Source organism: Bacillus rossius, chromosome 3, assembly GCF_032445375.1.
Source record: "Bacillus rossius redtenbacheri isolate Brsri chromosome 3, Brsri_v3, whole genome shotgun sequence".
Classification (NCBI taxonomy): domain Eukaryota; kingdom Metazoa; phylum Arthropoda; class Insecta; order Phasmatodea; family Bacillidae; genus Bacillus; species Bacillus rossius.
The window spans coordinates 98,179,492-98,203,220 of record NC_086332.1 but is presented as its reverse complement, the minus strand read 5'-3'; the positions used below and the strand labels follow the sequence as shown (position 1 = coordinate 98,203,220).

The following is a 23,729-nucleotide window of genomic DNA, read 5'->3' as shown; positions in this document are numbered from 1 at the left end:
CATTCTTTTATACACACATTTTGTAAGTAACGGCAGCCAGTTTGTTATTTTAGAAGATTCCAGGTGAGCTGATATAAAACACGTGAGTAGTAGTATACTTTGGTATGTTCTGGCGCTGGTTCTGGTTCGTAGAGCATGTGTCCCTGCGCCAACTTGAATTTGTGACGTCAACTGGCACAAGTTGGCAGAAACAGTTTTATATTTTTAATTTTGCGTTTTATTGTTATTTGTTCAATTATATATATATGCATGTGCGATTTAGTGACCTCAATTTAGGAAAACGTTATTTAGTTTTCTCTGTAAGTTCCTGATTATTCCTACCAACATGTTGTTGGTTTACTCTATGTACTCCTGATTATTCCTGTCAATATTTTGTTGGTTTGTCGAAGATCTTCTGGTAATTCCTAGCGAGACTTCTGCTAATATTCTCCGAGTACTTTTGGTTAAACCTGAGAAAAAAATCCCTGCATGAAAATTTTTTCTTACTTAGACAAGCTATTTTATTGAGTATTTAGTTTAGTTAGTGAATTTATCTTACCAAAACAGCACTTGGTGCATTTCAGGCAAAAAAAAAACATTCAACTCGCGCGATTACTATGTCTTGAAACATTTGAGAAACGCTAACATGCAGACAAACATTATTCTCCTTGATGTCTACCAAAGCCTCCTCTTTTAATCGTGAGTGAGCATCCCGCGACCCACTTGAAAGAGCGACTGCATGTACAACAAAGCATTTTTCATCAACTTTAGCAAGAATCGGGACTACTTGCAACAAGTTATTTACATGAAATGAATTAACTCTCTCTGCTAAATGGAGCTAATGTATCGAGTTGCCATCTTGTAGACTCATAGCCACGTTGACTTGTAGCCTTGTAGTCTCGTAGCTAGTTGGAGCCCCGTAGACTTAATCTCATAGACCTGTTACCTCATAGCCTTGTAATCTATTAGCTTCGTAGCCAAATGTTTCTGGAGTAGTTAGGCCTAAAACTGCTGGAGCCGATGACTTTTGCAGCCAATGACGTTTGGAGCCAAAGACTATTCGAGCCAAAGACTGCTGGAGCCAATGACTTTTGGACCCAATAACTTTTGGAGCCAATGACTTTTGGAGCTTATGACTTTAAGAGCATATGACTGTTGGAGCCAAAGACTGTTGAAGCCAAGAAGTTTGGAACCAATGACATATGGAGCCAAAAAATTCTGAAACTAAAGACTGTTAAGGCTAAAGACAGTTGGAGTCGAATACAGTTGGAGTAAAAGACAGTTGGAGTCATTGCAACCTACCATAAATTGACGATCGCATCCTACTGAGTGTAATGTTCGTGAAAATGTACATTTTTTAGTTTAAATGTACTACATATTCAAGCCTGTATTTATGTATCCTACTGATGAGATCGTACCCTGCTGTGGGATCGTATCCCTGAGGCCAGACAATATCCCTGCGTTGAGACAGTATCCCTATGACGACATCGTATCGTACCAAGTACAAATGTGTATTCTTTTTCTTGAATAGGCTTCCAAATGTGCTTATTTTTCATTGATTTTGCTTCCTTTTTTTGAATGTGCTTCTCCTTTTTTAATTGTGGTTCCGAATTGCTTCCTTTTTATCGAGTGTGATTCTAAATGTGCCTCCTTTTTTTATTGTGTTTACAAATGTGGTTTCTTTTTTTATGGTCATCTTTTTGACGAATGTGTATCGGCAAGTCTGTACTAAGGACATGATTGGACTCGTAGTTCGGATATGCTTTATTCTATATGTATGACACTGACCATGACCTATTTAAAATATTCGCCGAGTATTGACTAAAAACACATTTTGATACTTCTACTGGATGTGACTGACCACCTACTAGATGCACCTACAAACTGTATGTGGTCTGGCCACCTACTGGACTTGCGTTCCTGACACTGATTACACATGTCTGGCCACCGACTTGACATGCCTTGTCACACACTGGGTGTATAAGCCTGACCAACCGACTGATATGCATAGCTTACATAAGACTTGTCGAGTCACCGATTATGTGCCTGGCCACTGAAGACATATGTGAACACCAACTGGATGTGGCTTGCCACCTAATGGAAGTGCGATCCTAGCTATTGAATAGATGTGCCTAGCCACAGACTGGATGTACCTTCAACCAACTTGAAGTGTTAACCTGACAGACCGACTAATGAGTCTGATCATCTCACCGTATGTGTCTGGTCACCGACTGGAAGAATCTTGCCACCTACTGGACGTGTGTTCCTGACCACTGAATAGACATGCCAGGTCTCCAATAGATCGTTATAGTCTGACCACATGCTGGAAGTACCTAACCATCGACTGTATGTGCCTGGCCGGCAATTATGTGCCTGGCCACTAAATGGAAATGCCTGGCCACCAACAGATCGTGTTAGTATAACCACAAACTGGCAGTGTCTAACCATCAACTGTCATCAAATGTCTAGCCAACAAAATGAATGTGTCTTGCTTCTAAATACATGCCTGGCCAGAATAGACATTCCTGGCCACCGACGGGATGCACCTTACCACCTACTGGATATGTATGACCATCGAATATGTGCCTAGCTACCAACTGGATGCATCTTGCAATCTACTGTATGTGCATTCCTGGTCACTGAATAGATGTGCCTGACCACCGACTGGACTAACCTTGCCAACAACCTGATGTGTCTAGCCAACAACAGGACTGCACATGCCTATCTGATAACTGGATATTTCGGCCACAAACTGAATGTTCCTGGCCACAGATGACATACCTGGCTACTGAATAGACATGCCTAGCTACCAACTGGATGTGTCTTGCTACCTATTGGATGTAGATTCCTGTATACTGAATAGGCGTGTCTGGCCACCGACTGGGCATACCTTGCCAACAGCTGTTCATATTAGCCTGACCAAACGAATGATGTGTCTGTCCAACATTCCTGATGTTCCTAGACAACCAATTGGATGTGGCTGGCCACCGACTGGGTGTGCCTGGTTAATCTACTCTCATGTAGATCTGTCCTGAGAACATGTGTCAAGGCATGCAAAGGACTTGCCTCGTACTCTAAGGTTATTGCAGAAATACAGTAAGCACACATCATAGACATGGCCGGGGCTACCACCTTTTCCCTTATTTAGAATAGTTTGGTTGCTATGGTCACAGAATAAGAGAAGTGATTACGGTTTTCACCAAGATGACAGAGGTTTCATAATGTTTGTGCAACATCACATAACATTGTGTTTCAAGCATCGCTTCACATTACAGCATACAGAGAACACATCAGACGTTCATACTTGCTGCCTCAAGCAAAGGGCATGTCTGACGTCACTATCATTGATGAGTGCCGGCATGACGACGGATCGTAACAAAGACACTGTTCATTTCATGTTCAGTTATGACCTGCGTCAAGCTTGTGTACGTGTACGACACATGAACACACACACGCACACACATACAAGGAAAACGTGTTATGATTTCAGTAAATGTCAGGAACGTTTTAAGATAAAGTAATGTGTGTAGCAGAGGTCTGAGAGCAGGTGAGCCTGGCTCAGGTATGGTAGATTGTTTACGTTGACACTAGCCTTAGGATCGACGTGCGTTACGTTACTAGAAGTCCAAGTTTTGCGTCAAGGTGTTCGTTAGCTCTGCAGCGTTTATCTTCCTATCTTTCTGCAACACCTGAGAGTCTTATTTTGCAGAGATTCATGCCTAGACCTTATCCAGAAGCATGCCAGGAGGCTGGCGACCATCGTTTGTGGTGAAAAAATTCAACTGCATTCTGAGCCAAATGCATCTGAATGCATCAGGTTGACATTGCAATGTCGAAATTCCTATTCTCACCTGATGCTGCATCTAGGAATTATGCACCGTACGTTATTGTGTTCCAGACTGTACAATCACATTTAGATGTATTTGTATAATTAAACATACATATATGTTAAATTAACTATTAACGTATTATTTTGTTAGTACACTAGTTGTGTATACACACGTCATTGTAAAGGTGCATACAATTTTTCGCAGTAAATTTACGACAAAGGAACAGCAGAACACAAATTATTTTACAATTTATCATGACGAAGCCCCATTTACTTTACATTATGTTACGAAAGTCATATTTCCATTTTTTCATGATTGTTGTTGTGAAAAATGGTCTTGAGATTATAATTAGAAGGTTATGGGTTCGATACTCCGCTAGATCACTGAGTATATTATAACTTGATCATTAAAATGTGATAAAATTTAATTTTATCCAACATATACATAGTTTAGTAACAGATATAATCTACAAAAATTTTAATCCTTTTGAAAGTAGTGCAAGTTTAAATGTTCAAGTGTTAGGTTTAGTAAATAATACAATAAAATTAACTGACAGAAATTTACAAATGCACGCAATTGTAAATTTATATAACACAGAGCATAGGCGTACATCCGGGGTGACAAGGGGTGGCAGTAGCCACACTAGAATGGTCCAATCGTATTTAGCCACCCCATTTCTAAGTAAAAATAACAATAATTTACAAACTTACATGATAAAAGGTCCGGCAGGACAATCAATTAATTAAAAATAGGCATACTCTTGAGTTGTGTTTAAATTATATCTCCTTTACAATTGATTTGGACATTAATTAAATTAATCAACAATTAATCTTTTAAGGTAAATATAGAATGTTAATTATTTTGTTATTTGTGAAGAACATAGTCTCAAAAAGATTTTAAAAAACTAAAAAATTAATGCTGGTTTTTAAATTTCCCGCGAGAAGACCCCCAAACCACATTACATGTAGGAGCATTCTACACACCCGATAGACTGAGCATAAATTATCTCTATCCACCGGCTCAATCCGGCCGCTCGGGACAGAGAGCTTGGTACAACAACAGCCTAAGTCATTCCACGCAACTACACAAATTTCCAACCGAGTACCAAAGTGGCCGAAAAAAAATAAAGTTTGTGATATACTCCATGAAAACAACACATTGGAGGCCGTCAGGGCTCTTGACACAACCTGTACGATAGTTTGCCCGCTAATTTATTTTTTATTTGATAATAAACACATGTATGAATGTCGCCATGTAACTGCTCTATCGTTGCGTTTGCACATTTTGTTGTAAAAATATAAAAACTAGTTTGGGAATTGCCGTAGTTGCGTAGAATGACTTAGGCTGTTGACCGGAAAGAGCCGGCGGATAGAGCTAACATCTGCTCAGTCCCCAAAGTCCTAGTATGCCTTGTCACCCGAGTTACAAACAAGAAATTACGTGTCTGACACAGAGTAAAAATACACCAACAGCAATGGCATATTAATCAAACCACAGCAATTGTAATTGTACACCTACATGAGTGTTGGTTATTTATACACCAACACGTGTATGTGTAAAATTACAGTAACTTCGGTGGAGTCTCTGCTGCCACATAGATTTTGTGTAAAATTACAAAAAAGTATATATATATTTTTTACAAGTACAGCTTTCAATTAAAAAAGTATGGTGTTTGTTAGTTCGCGTATTTAAAGTAAAACATCTGTGACAAATCATTACTTCACTATGAAAAACAATAACTAAGTTGCGGATCTGTTTGAATGACAAATACAAATGAACGCATATTAAGTTTTTTCACCATTTACATCTTTGATTTTCACACTTCTATAACTGAACTTTAAATCAATTATGATACCAAACGCAGAAGACGGAAGAAACCAACGGGCTAAGATCCATAGTTTTGCAGCCACCAGGGAAATTATTTCTCCCATGAATATCATTGTAGGTAAACAAACGTAATAGACATAGTTTTGTAAAAGAAAGCTTTGAATTTTTAAAATGATAGAAAAAAAAATTTAATTGTTTTTTATAAAAATTTTATTAAGAAAATTTTAAAACTAATTATTAGGTATTTATAAAAACTGTACAAGGCTTTTGCTTTGCACACAATGTAAATGAAGTATCCTGAATATTTCTAAGTTGCTTAAATGTTTACAGACCGTACAGAATTTAAATTACTTGAGTTTAATATTTAACCGACGCGTGTAGCTGAACCAACGAACGAATGATGTATGAGTTCAGCATTACGCCGCTAGACATCAGGCACAGTATTCCACGATGTGTTTAGTGTTTGCCTGCTAGATGTCCCAACTATCGCAGAGCAATTCTGGACGAAATAACATTGTACTATATTGTCTCTGCTACCGACTACAAAACTGGTGACGGTGAAAGTAAGTCGTTGTATTTTGGAGATAGAAAGAAGCGAATCTACGAAAACTCTTCCATTTATTTTGAACTATATTTTTTTCCTAATATTTCACAGATATGATTTGACGGTACTATGTAAAACTTTAATTGTAAACAATTTATTCTCTAACGTGGCAAAATTTATTATTTTATATTAATAGTCCTCTTGCGTGAACCAAACGTGACCTAATATATAATATACTTTCAAAATATATTATACATGAGAACGGAAATGATGTGGTTAGGAATCTGAAATTTGTACTAGCAAAACTATGATAGCAGTTTACGCTTACAAACGTGCAGTGTTTGCTAACACATTTGAATTATTTGGTTTCAAAACCGTAGTAATGTTTTTTTTCTCTTTATTTTACTTTTGACAGCAACACGCGTCCTCTTTCGCTCCATGGTCCACTCTGTGAATATCAGGTCACGCAATATTTTAAATGTTATTGTAATTTTGGCAATTTTAAATCTGTGATTTATGTGTACTGAAGAAATTTTTAATTTTTATAATTTTATTATTGTATAGTTGGTTGGTTTTGTAATAGTGTATAAGTTTCTTTATTTCATTTAATAAACTCATATTTTACTACTGGAATCTTTACATAGTATCTCCAAACTGCAATAACTATTACCTCGTTTAGGGTAAAATTTCAATCCGGATTGAACCTGGAGTGGAGTGAACTCTGAGTGAATGTGTAAGGAACATAGACTGACGAAATGCGTTTATGGTAAATATCACAATCCAGATTGAAATGTAAACAAGATCGAAGTTGGAGTCAACATGGACTGAAAATGTTGTGGTGCGATCATTACGTCCAACAATAACTCTACTTCCATCTCTGTCCACACATACCTCTAATCGTTTTTTTTTTTTTTTTTTTGCCATTTTCACAAATTATGCCTGTAATGCAACGAAACCAATAACAAACAATTCAATATGGCGGCGGCTTGCTCGTGCGTGTTTTCTTTTCACTGCAATCCGTGTTTAAAGTAAAATCTCAATCCGGATTCTTCAGTCCAGTCCACCTCAACAAGTGGAGTGGATTATCTCACTTCACTCCAACTTCAGTCCACAACAAAGTGTTTTAAGTAAAATTTCAATCTAGATTCCTCACTTCACTCCAGGTTCAATGCGAATTGAAATTTTACGGTATATTTCTCTGCATAAGAAAGACAATAAATCCAATATATAAAATTAACTTCTGATAGCAGTTACGTCTAGTTTTACACAAATATTTAAACACTGTGTTAAAATTATATGTTTCAAAATAATAAAATACTATCACATTTACAACAGCTAGAAGCACCGAAACAGCTTTTACTAATTTTTTTTATATAAGGCAATTGATGATAAATCACTATGAATTTTTTGCAAAGCATCTAAGAAATTTGACACCAGAAATTTGACACGATTAATCAAGATATAATGTTGAGTAAAAATAATTAAATTTAACTGGGAAAAGTATAAAAATACACAAATTATTATAGTATTATCTTAAAGACATGAAGCGTATACTTAGTACCCATTCAGCTCAACCTGAATGATTAGGTCCACAATGTTAATTCTGATATCCAAACAACTATCGGGGTTTCCCAAGGAAGTATTGTCCTGTCCTAATGAATACGTGAATGCGGCGGAATAATCAGTAAAAATAAGTATCTCATTAGCTTTGCGGATGACTCCAACATAACTCTAAAAAAAAAAAAAAAAATCTTAAATGTAAGAAACTTTGTTTCAGAGAACGTTTTAGATACTATTTAGAAGATTTACAATAAATTTTATCAGATTTGGTAGTGAATTTAGTAAGGTAGTTAAGAAATGTTCTGTTCTTTAGTCACTGCTTTCTTTTTCAATCCCTTACAATGTTGGTTGATCGTATATGGTTTTCTTTCAGACGAAAGTGGTAGATAATATTTATTAAGTTTGCAGAAAATAATAATGTATTTTATATTTTATATGGCAAGAATATTATAATTTTTGTTTGTATTTCAACCCCAATCTTTTGAACTCCTGGCAACATCAGTTAGACTGATCAAAAATTGTTAAACAAACCGTTTTTGGATAACATCTAACGTTTACAAACTATTTAAACTGATTTGATGGCGTGCCTACTAAGGAAGTTAAGAATTTTTTTGTCCTCTAAGCCATTTTACTTAATTTAACCTTGCAGTTATTTTGACAAAAGGTTTTTGGTATAAATTTAACGAGATATATAATAGCTCTTCATACGGATGCGGGGGTTATAGCAATTGTCCTATTAAACAAAATAAACCTTCCCCATTTCTGTCCCTTTGGTCGGATTTTTGCCATAACAAACTCGACCGAGATTACCCAATTTTTTTTGTATTCGTTTGGAATGTTTTGTGCAAAATTACGTCAGTGTGACGATGATTTTGGGGACACTGAACCATGTGACGAAAAATTTTGTAAAAAATTTTCGGAAGTCGCACAGTCGTAACTACTACAATAGGAAGTCTTTCTCCGAAATCTACATAAATAGAAAAAAAAAGATTACATTTATTTCAATGATTGAAAGGCTAGCAAAATCATGTCAACAATTACATACAAACAGCATTTTTTTCTTCTTTTAATCACTTTATTAGTTGCGGCATTAATTTTAGATTTATAAACAAATCCAATTTTAACAAAAAAATAACAGTAAGGATTAAAATGAATAAACCACCTCAGAGTAACTACAGAGAACTATTAAAATCGTTAAGATTCATCCTGTTCCTTGTATTTTTATCTTTGAAAACATTTTATATATCTAAATATGAAAAAAAAAAAAAAAAAAAACACTTTATTATCGAACCAGAAACAACCACAAAACACACATGCAGAGAACCACAAAAAATGCTGCCTTGGCAAGTGTTTATGCAGTGGATTTAAACTTTATGATAGCCTTCCGTGTTACAAAAATCAATTTCAAAGTCTATTAAATTCAAATATTTCTTCTAGATAAATTGAAGAATGTAAGGCCGTGTCCTTATTCGCCTGAAGTATATAATACTATACGAACTTGTCCCTGAAAGAGACATCACAAAGGCTGCCTAACTGGAAATCAAGTATGCTGTACAAGTACGCAAGTAAACAAATCTGTATACTTCTCACGTACATCCATTTGAAAATACGTCACCATTTTAAAAAAACTTTTGTATGTTATAATTGATATTACAAATTTAAGAATTCTTAAAAACATAAACAGTTTTTATTATAAATTTAATGAGAACATTAACTTGTACACGTTCACAAGAAAGTTTCAACAAACATGCACATAATCAGCCTACCGATCGTTACTACAAAACATAGGTAAAATAATAAATTAAATTGTTGTAAATCGCGGAACAGCAAATAAGTGTTATAAATGACTATTTTCAACTTAACGTTTTTCTCAATAAAAATTGTGTGCAAAAATATAATGTAAACATCCTTTTTGACTGGATAGTACCATGTGAAGAGGTCAAACATTGAACCCGTCCGGATACGTCAAGGGCAAGTGAACTACGCATGATTGCAAGCACATAACTGCATACTTGAATTCACATCGGCCTAAATAAACATGTTAGCAGTAATATAGTTTTGCCCTCACCGGGTTCGAACCGAGGACTCCGAGCTCCATGATGTAGGTGCGTTTTTTAAATAATAATTTATAAAAATTTGATAAGTTATTTTTTTATAAATTTTAAAACTTTTCTTATTAAAATCTGATAATAATTACTAATTTTCAAGGTGGCAGTAGTGATGTCATAATCCATGATGGCTTAGTGATTTTATTTCAATATTAATTAATTTTTATAAAACAATTCACTTTTTTGGATATGAATTACGGTTTTTCAATATGGCGGCCGTAACGATAATTGCAATGTTCTATAATCCAAGATGGTGGGCATAACGAAAATTGCAACGATGACGTTATACGCATCCAATATGGCGGATGTAACGAAACATGCAACATTTCTATAATCCATGATGGCAGCAATAACGGTATGTGCAACGGTGTTTAAAATATTTTTATTAAAATTTTATTAATTAAATTTTTATATAAATTTGTAAGTTTTTCCCGAATTTCTAGCATAAAAAATACGGATTTTCAATATGGCAGGCGTACTGATAATTGCAACAGTTACGGCGTAATTCAAAATGGCGGTGATGTCATCCTAATTGTCAAGGTCATGACCTCGGTGGCTTAGAGCGGCTTGACACTAAGAACTTTAAGCAGCTTTTAGGAATTTTCAAGCCGTTGACATTTTTGAGGACTAAAACGGGAAATTTTTCTCAAACGGGAAATTTTCCCTCGAATTAGGAATTTTTTAAAAGGAATTTTGAGTCATTTTTGAGGAATTTTGACACCAAAAATGGTCGCCGTGACAGAGCAATCGGTAATTGATCCCATTCTCAACCCTCAGCCTAAAGCTTGGGCTCAGAGGAACTAAACTGTAGTACTCATGTTGTAATGCTATTAGCCTACTTCAATTTCAGAGTCATTTTTAATAAAATTATATTTACCTCCAAAATAGTTTGTTCAAATTAGTATTGTATTGGTATTTGTATTCTATGTCATCAGGGTAGATTTTAGTGTAAATCAATTAATATTCGTTATGTTCTGTGCCTCATACCTTTATGCCCTTATGTATTCTTGATTAAAAAGTTAAAATGACAGAGCCCATAGCATAATTATGTGTTATCAGTTGCCGAAAATGTAATGTAATGATACTTGTATATCTAAGGAAAAATTTTTTTTATTAATTTGCAATGAATGTGTAATTATTTTTCTACATACATGTTTTATACATTGTTATTTAAATAAATAATTTGTCCTCAAATTGTTTTATTTCCATTTGTCCGAAGACGTTTAATTATATACTAAGCTTAGCTACTTATTTTTACTGTTTCTTAATTTATCTTTATTATGCAATTTTAAAATGTAAATTTGGCATGCAGTAATTACAATTTCTAAAACGTGAGTATAAATTACTATAAAACTACATCAATGACTTATATTTATTGTACTAGTATTACTCGCTCCTAATCACGTAGACTCTGGTCGAAGTTCAGATAAGTAATTTTAAATTTTTTTTCTTCCGTATATAACATCAGTGATCGGAATTTATGCACGCCTTTTTTCCTACTTAAATGATCCAGGTCCAGATCTGAAGCAGTGTTTTCCATGTGGTGACGTGTCGATTGTTTTTTAGCTTTGCTGGATGAGGAGGGGGGGGAGGAGGAATTACTGCTCTTCGCGTATCACTTTATCTAGCCACCTCTGAAATATTATTTTGTTACCTATGACAATTACCCTACTCCCTACATATTTTCATTCCGACACTTCTTACTGGGTAGCGAAGGCGGTTCGTGGTAAAGGTCTGTGACCTGTTCAGATTTAAATTTTAATTATAGAAATGTTAATTATTAGTTACAACATATGTTATTTCGTGCCTGTCCGAACTGCAGTACATAAATACCTACAAGGAGAACTACCGGTGATGGTTGACGTCACCTGTAGGGATAGCATGAAGGCGCTCTCCATTTCGTCAGACGCGACCGCCAATATTTATGTTGCAATAATAAGTTACTACACAATACTTAGTATATTTTGTAAATTTTAATTACGTATTTTTAAAAGAACAAATTTTGACGAATGCCACGGTCATTGAGCAACTAATGACATATATTTCAAACATCACACAAGGGATCATCGAAAGCCACAAGCTGCTGGTCGGCTAAAAAAGTAAACCAAAAAATGCTTAAGCGCTATCCTCGTGTATACATACTTACATGCATAATACATTCAAACAACTAAAATTAGTGCAATAAGTTGCAATATTTCGTGGACATATATTCAGCTACAAATATAAATTGATTGTATAAAAAGGTAATCTTTTATATCGTCGTACAGAAAACTATAAATTTTAATCATATATCAAGAAATACCGCTTTACAACAGAAAGTCGCGTAATTAGATGTTCAATCATATATCTGTGGCAAAATGAGTAAAGCAAGAAAACCTCTAGAAGCGCAAAACCTTTATCGTACAGTATATAACAAAACATTCTTTTTACGGGAAGGAAAACTGCATTATTGGCCAACCTCCCTGATTGTAGTGGTCAGCTGTGCACGAGAGTTTGTCTTCTCATGGATTAGCATATTTAGTATAAGCATGTCAAACTAGTCGAATATGTTATAATAAATAACTAAAAACTTGATACTGCGTAAGTAGATGTATTTGGTTCGTTCTGGGACGGGAGAGGGGGGAGGGGGATTCGGGGATTATGTCACTTCCTTCGACCATGCACGCACGAAAAAGTATCCCGTTACGTTCATCACCCATGTTGGATTACGTCACTTCCGCCGGCCATACACGCACGAAAAAGTGTCCCGTTATGTTCATCAGCCATGCACGCACGAAAAAGTGTCCCGTTACGTTCATCAGCCATGCACGCACGAAAAAGTATCCCGTTACGTTCATCACCCATGTTGGATTACGTCACTTCCGCCGGCCATACACGCACGAAAAAGTGTCCCGTTATGTTCATCAGCCATGTACGCACGAAAAAATGTCCCGTTACGTAACGAACGAACGGAGGAGGACGGACAGACCAGCTCGCCAGGACGTCTCGCTCTGAAAAGTATTAGGCGGTAATAAACAGCCAGGAGGTAACGAATATAAGCCTACTTCTACACGTGTTATGAACGCCGGATACATACGGCCAGGCAACCATGTGTTTTGGCGCGCTCTACTTCCACGACGCGCAACGGCACCGGCAAGTTTTTATTACTACCTCCTCTCAAGTTCTGATCTCCTAATACTTCACAGCAGAGAAGCGCTGTTGGTCGGAGCCTGTAGGTACTTCCTTCGCACACCTAACCTAACCTAACCTAACCTAACCTAACCTAAACTAACCTCACCTAACCTAATCCATATGCTAATCTATGCTAACCTAACCTAACCTAACCTAACCTAACCTAAACTAAACTAAACTAACCTCACCTAACCTAATCCATATGCTAATCTATGCTAACCTAGCCTAACCTAACCTAACCTAACCTAACCTAAACTAACCTAACCTAATCCATATGCTAATCTATGCTATGCTAACCTAACCTAACCTAACCTAACCTAAACTAAACTAAAATAAACTAAACTAAACTAAATTAAACCTAACCTAACCTAACCTAATCCATATGCTAATCTATGCTAACCTAACCTAACCTAACCTAACCTAATCCATATGCTAATCTATGCTAACCTAACCTAAACTAAACTAAACTAAACTAAACTAACCTAACCTAATCCATATGCTAATCTTTGCTAACCTAACCTAACCTAAACTAAACTAAACTAAACTAAACTAAACCTAACCTAACCTAACCTAACCTAACCTACCCAAACCTAACCTAACCTAACCTAATCCATATGCTAATCTATGCTAACCTAACCTAACCTAACCTAATCCATATGCTAATCTATGCTAACCTAACCTAATCCATGCCAATCTATGCTAATCCATGTCAATCTATGCCAATCCGTATGCCAATCTATGCTAATTCGTATACCAATCTATGCTAACCTGTATGCCAATCTATGCTAATCCGTATGCCAATCTATGCTAATTTATATGTTAATCCATGCTAATCCATTTGCCATTTTGTATTTCTAGTAATTTCCACCAACTTCGAATCGTGACGTCACCGTTGCACTTTTCGTCACGGCCGCCATCTTGGATTCGAATTTTTTTTTCGAACTTCAACTTTTCGAAATTTGATGTAAACATCAGCCGCCATCTTTTGCCTTCCTTAATACATACCTAAGACGTCACATTTGAAATTAAAATTATTATACAGCCACCATCTTTAATTCCAGCACAGACTACCAGATGGCGCTAAATTCAAAAATTAGTTGCCATAGGCGAAGCCATCTTGGTCCTCAAGTTGGTTGGTAGATGTCGCTAGTATCGCGCGCCAAATTCAAAAATTAGTTGCCAGAGTCGCCGCCATCTTTAATTCTTAAAGTTACTGCCGGAGCGCGCCACCGTCGCCATCTTTAATTCTTAAATTTACTGCCGGATGTCGCCAAGTCGGTAGCCTGTATTCACCAAGTTCTCTGTTGCCGCCATCTTTAATTCATAAAGTCGCTACCAGATGGCGCCACTGTCGGCCATCTTTAGTTCAAGGCATTGTCGCCGGATGATGACAAGTTTGAATTTAAAAAACCTACAAGTGTTATGCAATGTGTAACCAGTCGAGACAAGTCGAGATAAGTTTGGAACATGAAGCCATATTCTAAACTACGTTTAATATATATATGTATGCATTTATATGTTTAGGTTTGATAGAGTAATGCAAGGGAATGGCTTTTCATTTATATTTGCGACAAACAAACCATCCATCCGATTACATTATTCCAAGTAACCATATTGGATGATGACATCACCGTTGCAATTTCCGTTACGGCCGACATCTTTAAATATATTATCCGAGTTTAATGAAAAAAATTTTTTAAAATTTATAAAAAAAAAAAACTTTTACGACACTGAGCTCGGAGTCCTCGGTTCGAATCTGGTGGGGGCAAAAAAAATGGCGACCGATCCTTCCCTCGTGGTGGCTGCAGGCAGACTGACTCCCACCACTTTTTTTTCAAAGTATATATAATGTCATCTAGTATGATGCCATGTCCGCCATCTTGTCTTCGATGCTGGAAGCCATCATCATTGTATCGTCAGCGAGAGTACGCTGGCGCCATGTTAGTTTAGTTCTTATCCACTAGAGTGCAGTAATCATTTATTACTGTGACACCAGACATCTTGAAATTTGGCCGCCATCTAGAAAAACCGTAATTATTTAGTTAGGAATTCAGGAAAAAATCCAAAATTCATCAAAATAATCACTCATTAACTTACATATTGATTCGATCCGCTCCAGTCCTTGGTTCGATACTATATCGATGCAATAAAGTTTAATTTTATGAAAAAAAAATAATAATTTCAAGAAACCATGTTCAACATTCTTAAAGAGAAATAAATCCTCTACTACCATCATCCTATCAGACATCAAGACCAACATCTTTGGAATATTCGTAATAATTAACCTAGAAATTCAGGAAAAAGTTAAAAATTCATTAAATAAATTTGCAAACAATATACTGATTAATTAGGTCGACTAAGGTCCTTGGCACGATCCTGGACGAAGCTAAAATATAATTTAATTTAAATACCAGAAAAGTGTAAGGTTCGAGAAATAAAACACCACAAAGTCTTTTACAAACATAATATTTATTACACAATTTCTATCCTACTACAGGATTTCTTGCGAAAGCCAGCAATCTTATAAACATTTAGCCCTGCATAGACATGCAACGACTACTTCTTAGCTCCAACAGCTCCAAATGCTCCAACAGCTCCAACAGCTCCAAATGATCCAACTGCCTTTTCTTTCAACAGCTCCAATGATATTGGGCTACAATGGTACGAGTCTAAGAGACTACGATGCTACAAGGCTACGAGTTTAAAAGGATCTAGCTGGTTCCGAGTTAAACATGACTGTGAGACTGCATGACTAAAAGACCGCATTGCTACGAAACTACATGTCTATGAAGCTACATGGATACAAGTCTACTCGGCTCCAACACGCAATCTACACACAGTACACACAGGAAACTGAACGTACACACAGTACACACAGGAAACGGAACGTACACACAGTACACACAGGAAACGGAACGTACACAAAGTACACACAGGAAACAAAACGTACACACAGTACACTCAGGAAACGGAACGTACACAAAATACACACAGGAAACAGAACGTACACACAGTACACACAGGAAACTGAACGTACACACAGTACAAACAGGAATCGGAACGTACACACAGTACACACAGGAAATGGAACGTATACACAGTACACACAGGAAACGGAACGTACACACAGTACACACAGGAAAAGGAACGTACACACAGTACACACAGGAAATGGAACGTATACACAGTACACACAGGAAACGGAACGTACACACAGTACACACAGGAAACGGAACGTACACAAAGTACACACAGGAAACAAAACGTACACACAGTACACACAGGAAACGGAACGTACACAAAGTACACACAGGAAACAGAACGTACACACAGTACACACAGGAAACTGAACGTACACACAGTACAAACAGGAAACGGAACGTACACACAGTACACACAGGAAATGGAACGTATACACAGTACACACAGGAAACGGAACGTACACACAGTACACACAGGAAACGGAACGTACACACAGTACACACAGGAATCGGAACGTACACACAGTACACATAGGAAACGGAACGTACACACAGTACACACAGGAAACGGAACGTACATACATTATACACAGGAAACGGAACGTACACACAGTACACACAGGAAACGGAACGTACACACAGTACACACAGGAAACGGAACGTACACACAGTACACACAGGAAACGGAATGATCATACATACAGTAGCGGAAACACACAGGCTTAGTTGGAAATCGGAATACAAGAAATAAAAATATTAAATTTTTACTTTCAATATTTAATTACTTCTCAACATTACCCAAATACAAGTAAAAGAAGCCATTATTGTATGTAGCCAGCTCTCCTCAGTTCTTTGATTATGAAGGATATTTCTTTGATGCACGAATAGTTTCCTGCACAAAGCGAGCCATGTAGAAGTCTTAGCCGGTCAACCAATATGTTTGGATCTATCCATGACGTGTAATCAATCTCTTCTACCACCATCTTACTTGCTTGTTTATTATAAATTCTTTTATAATCACAATCGTCCAGTGATCATAATAAGCATGATCAGATTTATTTATTATAACACGACGTTTCCATCGTTTCGGTCTCAGGACATCGCCACATTCTTCGATCTTGTCAGCTCTAGGTGCTTCATCACAGTCTATGCCTTTGTCAACAGCATCAGAGTCACTGTAACAATCACTGTAGAAGACATCCTCTTCACCCAGATTACCGTATGAATTCGCTATCGATGATGTCGAAGTGTCTTCATCGTCTTCATGCTTCCTTTCTAGGAGTCCATCATTTTTACAAAGAATGGAGGATCTACTGAATATAGGCTTGAATGTATTCTCAATTTTCACGGTGTTGATACTTACATTAGTTTCAGTCTTCCCGAAGCCATTAGCATCCTTCAATTTATGTTCTTCCTCACGATCGGGTGAGCTAATACCATCACGCTCAGGACAAGGAAAATTATTGTCGTAATGCAGATCACTCTTCTTTAGTCTAGTGGATTCATCGGTGTCCTCTATGCCGTAAGTAGTCTTGACTTTACATGTTCTACCATGTCTTTTTAAGCTGTCAATTCGTGTTAACAACCTGCTACAACGATTACAGCTTAACATGTTGCGTAGTGGGTTTCTAGCACAATCATTCTTCTCATGACGTCTAGCATTCCTTCTCATGACAAAATCCTTGCCACAGTATCTACAGTGGCTTCCTTCCGATTCAGCTGCAGATAACAAACCATGATCCATGGTAGCTTCTGTGACTAATGTTAGATACAAACTGTCAGTTTTCTCCAATTGGAACCATTTCTTAAATAGAATTTTTTAAATATTTCATCAGCGAGAGTTAAGTTATCTAATGCAAAGCAAATTGATGCAAGTAGTTCTGGCTGTCATCAAAAGATGTCGCTACGTGTTGCTTGCAGGTAAATAATATCTATTTCATTAATGCGGGATGCGGAATGCTCACTATCGATCGCAAAGGAAGGTTAGTTTCGCTAGACTCCAAGGAGAAGGAAGTTCGACCTTCCTGTTAGTGCTTCTTAGATTTCTCATAGATTATTATTATTCGACTGAGAAATGATTTTTTTAAATATCCACCTGATAAAAATATTACAAGTGATGATTCAGTGGCAGAAGTTCACTAATTAAATGCAACCTTGAATAAAAATTACATGCCTCATTAAATAAAAAAATCCTTCATGCAGAGATCAATTCCTCATCAGTAACCAGAAGCACTCGGAGAAAAACATCAGATGTCTAGTCAGGAATAATCAAAAGCACCCCGAGAAAACCATCAAAATATCGTCAAGTATAATCAGGAGCACACGGAGAAAACCACAATAATATTGTCAAGAATAATCGGAAGCACACGGAGAAAACTATCAAAATATTAACAATAATAATCAGGAGCACACTAAGAAAACCACCATAATATTGACAAGAACGAACAGGAGCACCCGGAGAAAACTACCATAATATTGACAAGAATAATAAGGAGCACACGGAGAAATCCACCATAATATTGTCAAGAATAAACGGGAGCACACTGAGAAAACCACCATAATATTGACAAGGATAATCGGAAGCACACGGAGAAAACCGCCACAAGTTTTGTTTGATATCATAAAATTACAACAAAAAAAATATTAAAAAATTAAAAATATAAACGAATAAAATTCAAAATCTGATTCTGGCTTGTACTAGAACTCTAACTTTGCACATCAAAGAGAAGTTCACAAGCTAGCAGAATCAGATTTTGAATTTTATTCGTTTATATTTTTAATTTTTTAATATTTTTTCGTTGTAATTTTATGATATCAAACAAAACTTGTGGCGGTTTTCTCCGTGTGCTTCCGATTATCCTTGTCAATATTATGGTGGTTTTCTCAGTGTGCTCCCGTTTATTCTTGACAATATTATGGTGTATTTCTCCGTGTGCTCCTTATTATTCTTGTCAATATTATGGTAGTTTTCTCCGGGTGCTCCTGTTCGTTCTTGTCAATATTATGGTGGTTTTCTTAGTGTGCTCCTGATTATTATTGTCAATATTTTGATAGTTTTCTCCGTGTGATTCCGATTATTCTTGACAATATTATTGTGGTTTTCTCCGTGTGCTCCTGATTATACTTGACGATATTTTGATGGTTTTCTCGGGGTGCTTTTGATTATTCCTGACTAGACATCTGATGGTTTTCTCCGAGTGCTTCTGGTTACTGATGAGGAATTGATCTCTGCATGAAGGATTTTTTTACTTAATGAGGCATGTAATTTTTATTCAAGGTTGCATTTAATTAGTGAACTTCTGCCACTGAATCATCACTTGTAATATTTTTATCAGGTGGATATTTAAAAAAATCATTTCTCAGTCGAATAATAATAATCTATGAGAAATCTAAGAAGCACTAACAGGAAGGTCGAACTTCCTTCTCCTTGGAGTCTAGCGAAACTAACCTTCCTTTGCGATCGATAGTGAGCATTCCGCATCCCGCATTAATGAAATAGATATTATTTACCTGCAAGCAACACGTGGCGACATCTTTTGATGACAGCCAGAACTACTTGCATCAATTTGCTTTGCATTAGATAAATTAACTCCCGCTGATGAAATATTTAAAAAATTCTATTTAAGAAATGGTTCCAATTGGAGAAAACTGACAGTTTGTATCTAACATTAGTCACAGAAGCTACCATGGATCATGGTTTGTTATCTGCAGCTGAATCGGAAGGAAGCCACTGTAGATACTGTGGCAAGGATTTTGTCATGAGAAGGAATGCTAGACGTCATGAGAAGAATGATTGTGCTAGAAACCCACTACGCAACATGTTAAGCTGTAATCGTTGTAGCAGGTTGTTAACACGAATTGACAGCTTAAAAAGACATGGTAGAACATGTAAAGTAAAGACTACTTACGGCATAGAGGACACCGAATAATCCACTAGACTAAAGAAGAGTGATCTGCATTACGACAATAATTTTCCTTGTCCTGAGCGTGATGGTATTAGCTCACCCGATCGTGAGGAAGAACATAAATTGAAGGATGCTAATGGCTTCGGGAAGACTGAAACTAATGTAAGTATCAACACCGTGAAAAGTGAGAATACATTCAAGCCTATATTCAGTAGATCCTCCATTCTTTGTAAAAATGATGGACTCCTAGAAAGGAAGCATGAAGACGATGAAGACACTTCGACATCATCGATAGCGAATTCATACGGTAATCTGGGTGAAGAGGATGTCTTCTACAGTGATTGTTACAGTGACTCTGATGCTGTTGACAAAGGCATAGACTGTGATGAAGCACCTAGAGCTGACAAGATCGAAGAATGTGGCGATGTCCTGAGACCGAAACGATGGAAACGTCGTGTTATAATAAATAAATCTGATAATGCTTATTATGATCACTGGGACGATTGTGATTATAAAAGAATTTATAATAAACAAGCAAGTAAGATGGTGGTAGAAGAGATTGATTACACGTCATGGATAGATCCAAACATATTGGTTGACCGGCTAAGACTTCTACATGGCTCGCTTTGTGCAGGAAACTATTCGTGCATCAAAGAAATATCCTTCATAATCAAAGAACTGAGGAGAGCTGGCTACATACAATAATGGCTTCTTTTACTTGTATTTGGGTAATGTTGAGAAGTAATTAAATATTGAAAGTAAAAATTTAATATTTTTATTTCTTGTATTCCGATTTCCAACTAAGCCTGTGTGTTTCCGCTACTGTATGTATGATCATTCCGTTTCCTGTGTGTACTGTGTGTACGTTCCGTTTCCTGTGTGTACTGTGTGTACGTTCCGTTTCCTGTGTGTACTGTGTGTACGTTCCGTTTCCTGTGTATAATGTATGTACGTTCCGTTTCCTGTGTGTACTGTGTGTACGTTCCGTTTCCTATGTGTACTGTGTGTACGTTCCGATTCCTGTGTGTACTGTGTGTACGTTCCGTTTCCTGTGTGTACTGTGTGTACGTTCCGTTTCCTGTGTGTACTGTGTATACGTTCAATTTCCTGTGTGTACTGTGTGTACGTTCCGTTTCCTGTTTGTACTGTGTGTACGTTCAGTTTCCTGTGTGTACTGTGTGTACGTTCTGTTTCCTGTGTGTACTTTGTGTACGTTCCGTTTCCTGTGTGTACTGTGTGTACGTTTTGTTTCCTGTGTGTACTTTGTGTACGTTCCGTTTCCTGTGTGTACTGTGTGTACGTTCCGTTTCCTGTGTGTACTGTGTATACGTTCCATTTCCTGTGTGTACTGTGTGTACGTTCCTTTTCCTGTGTGTACTGTGTGTACGTTCCGTTTCCTGTGTGTACTGTGTATACGTTCCATTTCCTGTGTGTACTGTGTGTACGTTCCGATTCCTGTTTGTACTGTGTGTACGTTCAGTTTCCTGTGTGTACTGTGTGTACGTTCTGTTTCCTGTGTGTATTTTGTGTACGTTCCGTTTCCTGAGTGTACTGTGTGTACTTTTTGTTTCCTGTGTGTACTTTGTGTACGTTCCGTTTCCTGTGTGTACTGTGTGTACGTTCCGTTTCCTGTGTGTACTGTGTGTACGTTCAGTTTCCTGTGTGTACTGTGTGTAGATTGCGTGTTGGAGCCGAGTAGACTTGTATCCATGTAGCTTCATAGACATGTAGTTTCGTAGCAATGCGGTCTTTTAGTCATGCAGTCTCACAGTCATGTTTAACTCGGAACCAGCTAGATCCTTTTAAACTCGTAGCCTTGTAGCATCGTAGTCTCTTAGACTCGTACCATTGTAGCCCAATATCATTGGAGCTGTTGAAAGAAAAGGCAGTTGGATCATTTGGAGCTGTTGGAGCTGTTGGAGCATTTGGAGCTGTTGGAGCTAAGAAGTAGTCGTTGCATGTCTATGCAGGGCTAAATGTTTATAAGATTGCTGGCTTTCGCAAGAAATCCTGTAGTAGGATAGAAATTGTGTAATAAATATTATGTTTGTAAAAGACTTTGTGGTGTTTTATTTCTCGAACCTTACACTTTTCTGGTATTTAAATTAAATTATATTTTAGCTTCGTCCAGGATCGTGCCAAGGACCTTAGTCGACCTAATTAATCAGTATATTGTTTGCAAATTTATTTAATGAATTTTTAACTTTTTCCTGAATTTCTAGGTTAATTATTACGAATATTCCAAAGATGTTGGTCTTGATGTCTGATAGGATGATGGTAGTAGAGGATTTATTTCTCTTTAAGAATGTTGAACATGGTTTCTTGAAATTATTATTTTTTTTTCATAAAATTAAACTTTATTGCATCGATATAGTATCGAACCAAGGACTGGAGCGGATCGAATCAATATGTAAGTTAATGAGTGATTATTTTGATGAATTTTGGATTTTTTCCTGAATTCCTAACTAAATAATTACGGTTTTTCTAGATGGCGGCCAAATTTCAAGATGTCTGGTGTCACAGTAATAAATGATTACTGCACTCTAGTGGATAAGAACTAAACTAACATGGCGCCAGCGTACTCTCGCTGACGATACAATGATGATGGCTTCCAGCATCGAAGACAAGATGGCGGACATGGCATCATACTAGATGACATTATATATACTTTGAAAAAAAAGTGGTGGGAGTCAGTCTGCCTGCAGCCACCACGAGGGAAGGATCGGTCGCCATTTTTTTTGCCCTCACCAGATTCGAACCGAGGACTCCGAGCTCAGTGTCGTAAAAGTTTTTTTTTTTTTATAAATTTTAAAAAAAAATTTTCATTAAACTCGGATAATATATTTAAAGATGTCGGCCGTAACGGAAATTGCAACGGTGATGTCATCATCCAATATGGTTACTTGGAATAATGTAATCGGATGGATGGTTTGTTTGTCGCAAATATAAATGAAAAGCCATTCCCTTGCATTACTCTATCAAACCTAAACATATAAATGCATACATATATATATTAAACGTAGTTTAGAATATGGCTTCATGTTCCAAACTTATCTCGACTTGTCTCGACTGGTTACACATTGCATAACACTTGTAGGTTTTTTAAATTCAAACTTGTCATCATCCGGCGACAATGCCTTGAACTAAAGATGGCCGACAGTGGCGCCATCTGGTAGCGACTTTATGAATTAAAGATGGCGGCAACAGAGAACTTGGTGAATACAGGCTACCGACTTGGCGACATCCGGCAGTAAATTTAAGAATTAAAGATGGCGACGGTGGCGCGCTCCGGCAGTAACTTTAAGAATTAAAGATGGCGGCGACTCTGGCAACTAATTTTTGAATTTGGCGCGCGATACTAGCGACATCTACCAACCAACTTGAGGACCAAGATGGCTTCGCCTATGGCAACTAATTTTTGAATTTAGCGCCATCTGGTAGTCTGTGCTGGAATTAAAGATGGTGGCTGTATAATAATTTTAATTTCAAATGTGACGTCTTAGGTATGTATTAAGGAAGGCAAAAGATGGCGGCTGATGTTTACATCAAATTTCGAAAAGTTTAAGTTCGAAAAAAAAATTCGAATCCAAGATGGCGGCCGTGACGAAAAGTGCAACGGTGACGTCACGATTCGAAGTTGGTGGAAATTACTAGAAATACAAAATGGCAAATGGATTAGCATGGATTAACATATAAATTAGCATAGATTGGCATACGGATTTGCATAGATTGGCATACGGATTGGCATAGATTGACATGGATTAGCATAGATTGGCATGGATTAGGTTAGGTTAGCATAGATTAGCATATGGATTAGGTTAGGT

General features: G+C 37.0%; 1 protein-coding gene across 5 annotated transcripts in view; it reads right to left on the bottom strand.

The window, feature by feature from the left end:
- Positions 1-23,729, bottom strand: part of LOC134531070 (uncharacterized) — a 300,682-nt gene that overhangs the window by 15,006 nt on the left and 261,947 nt on the right. The gene's annotated exons all lie outside the window — the stretch shown is intronic.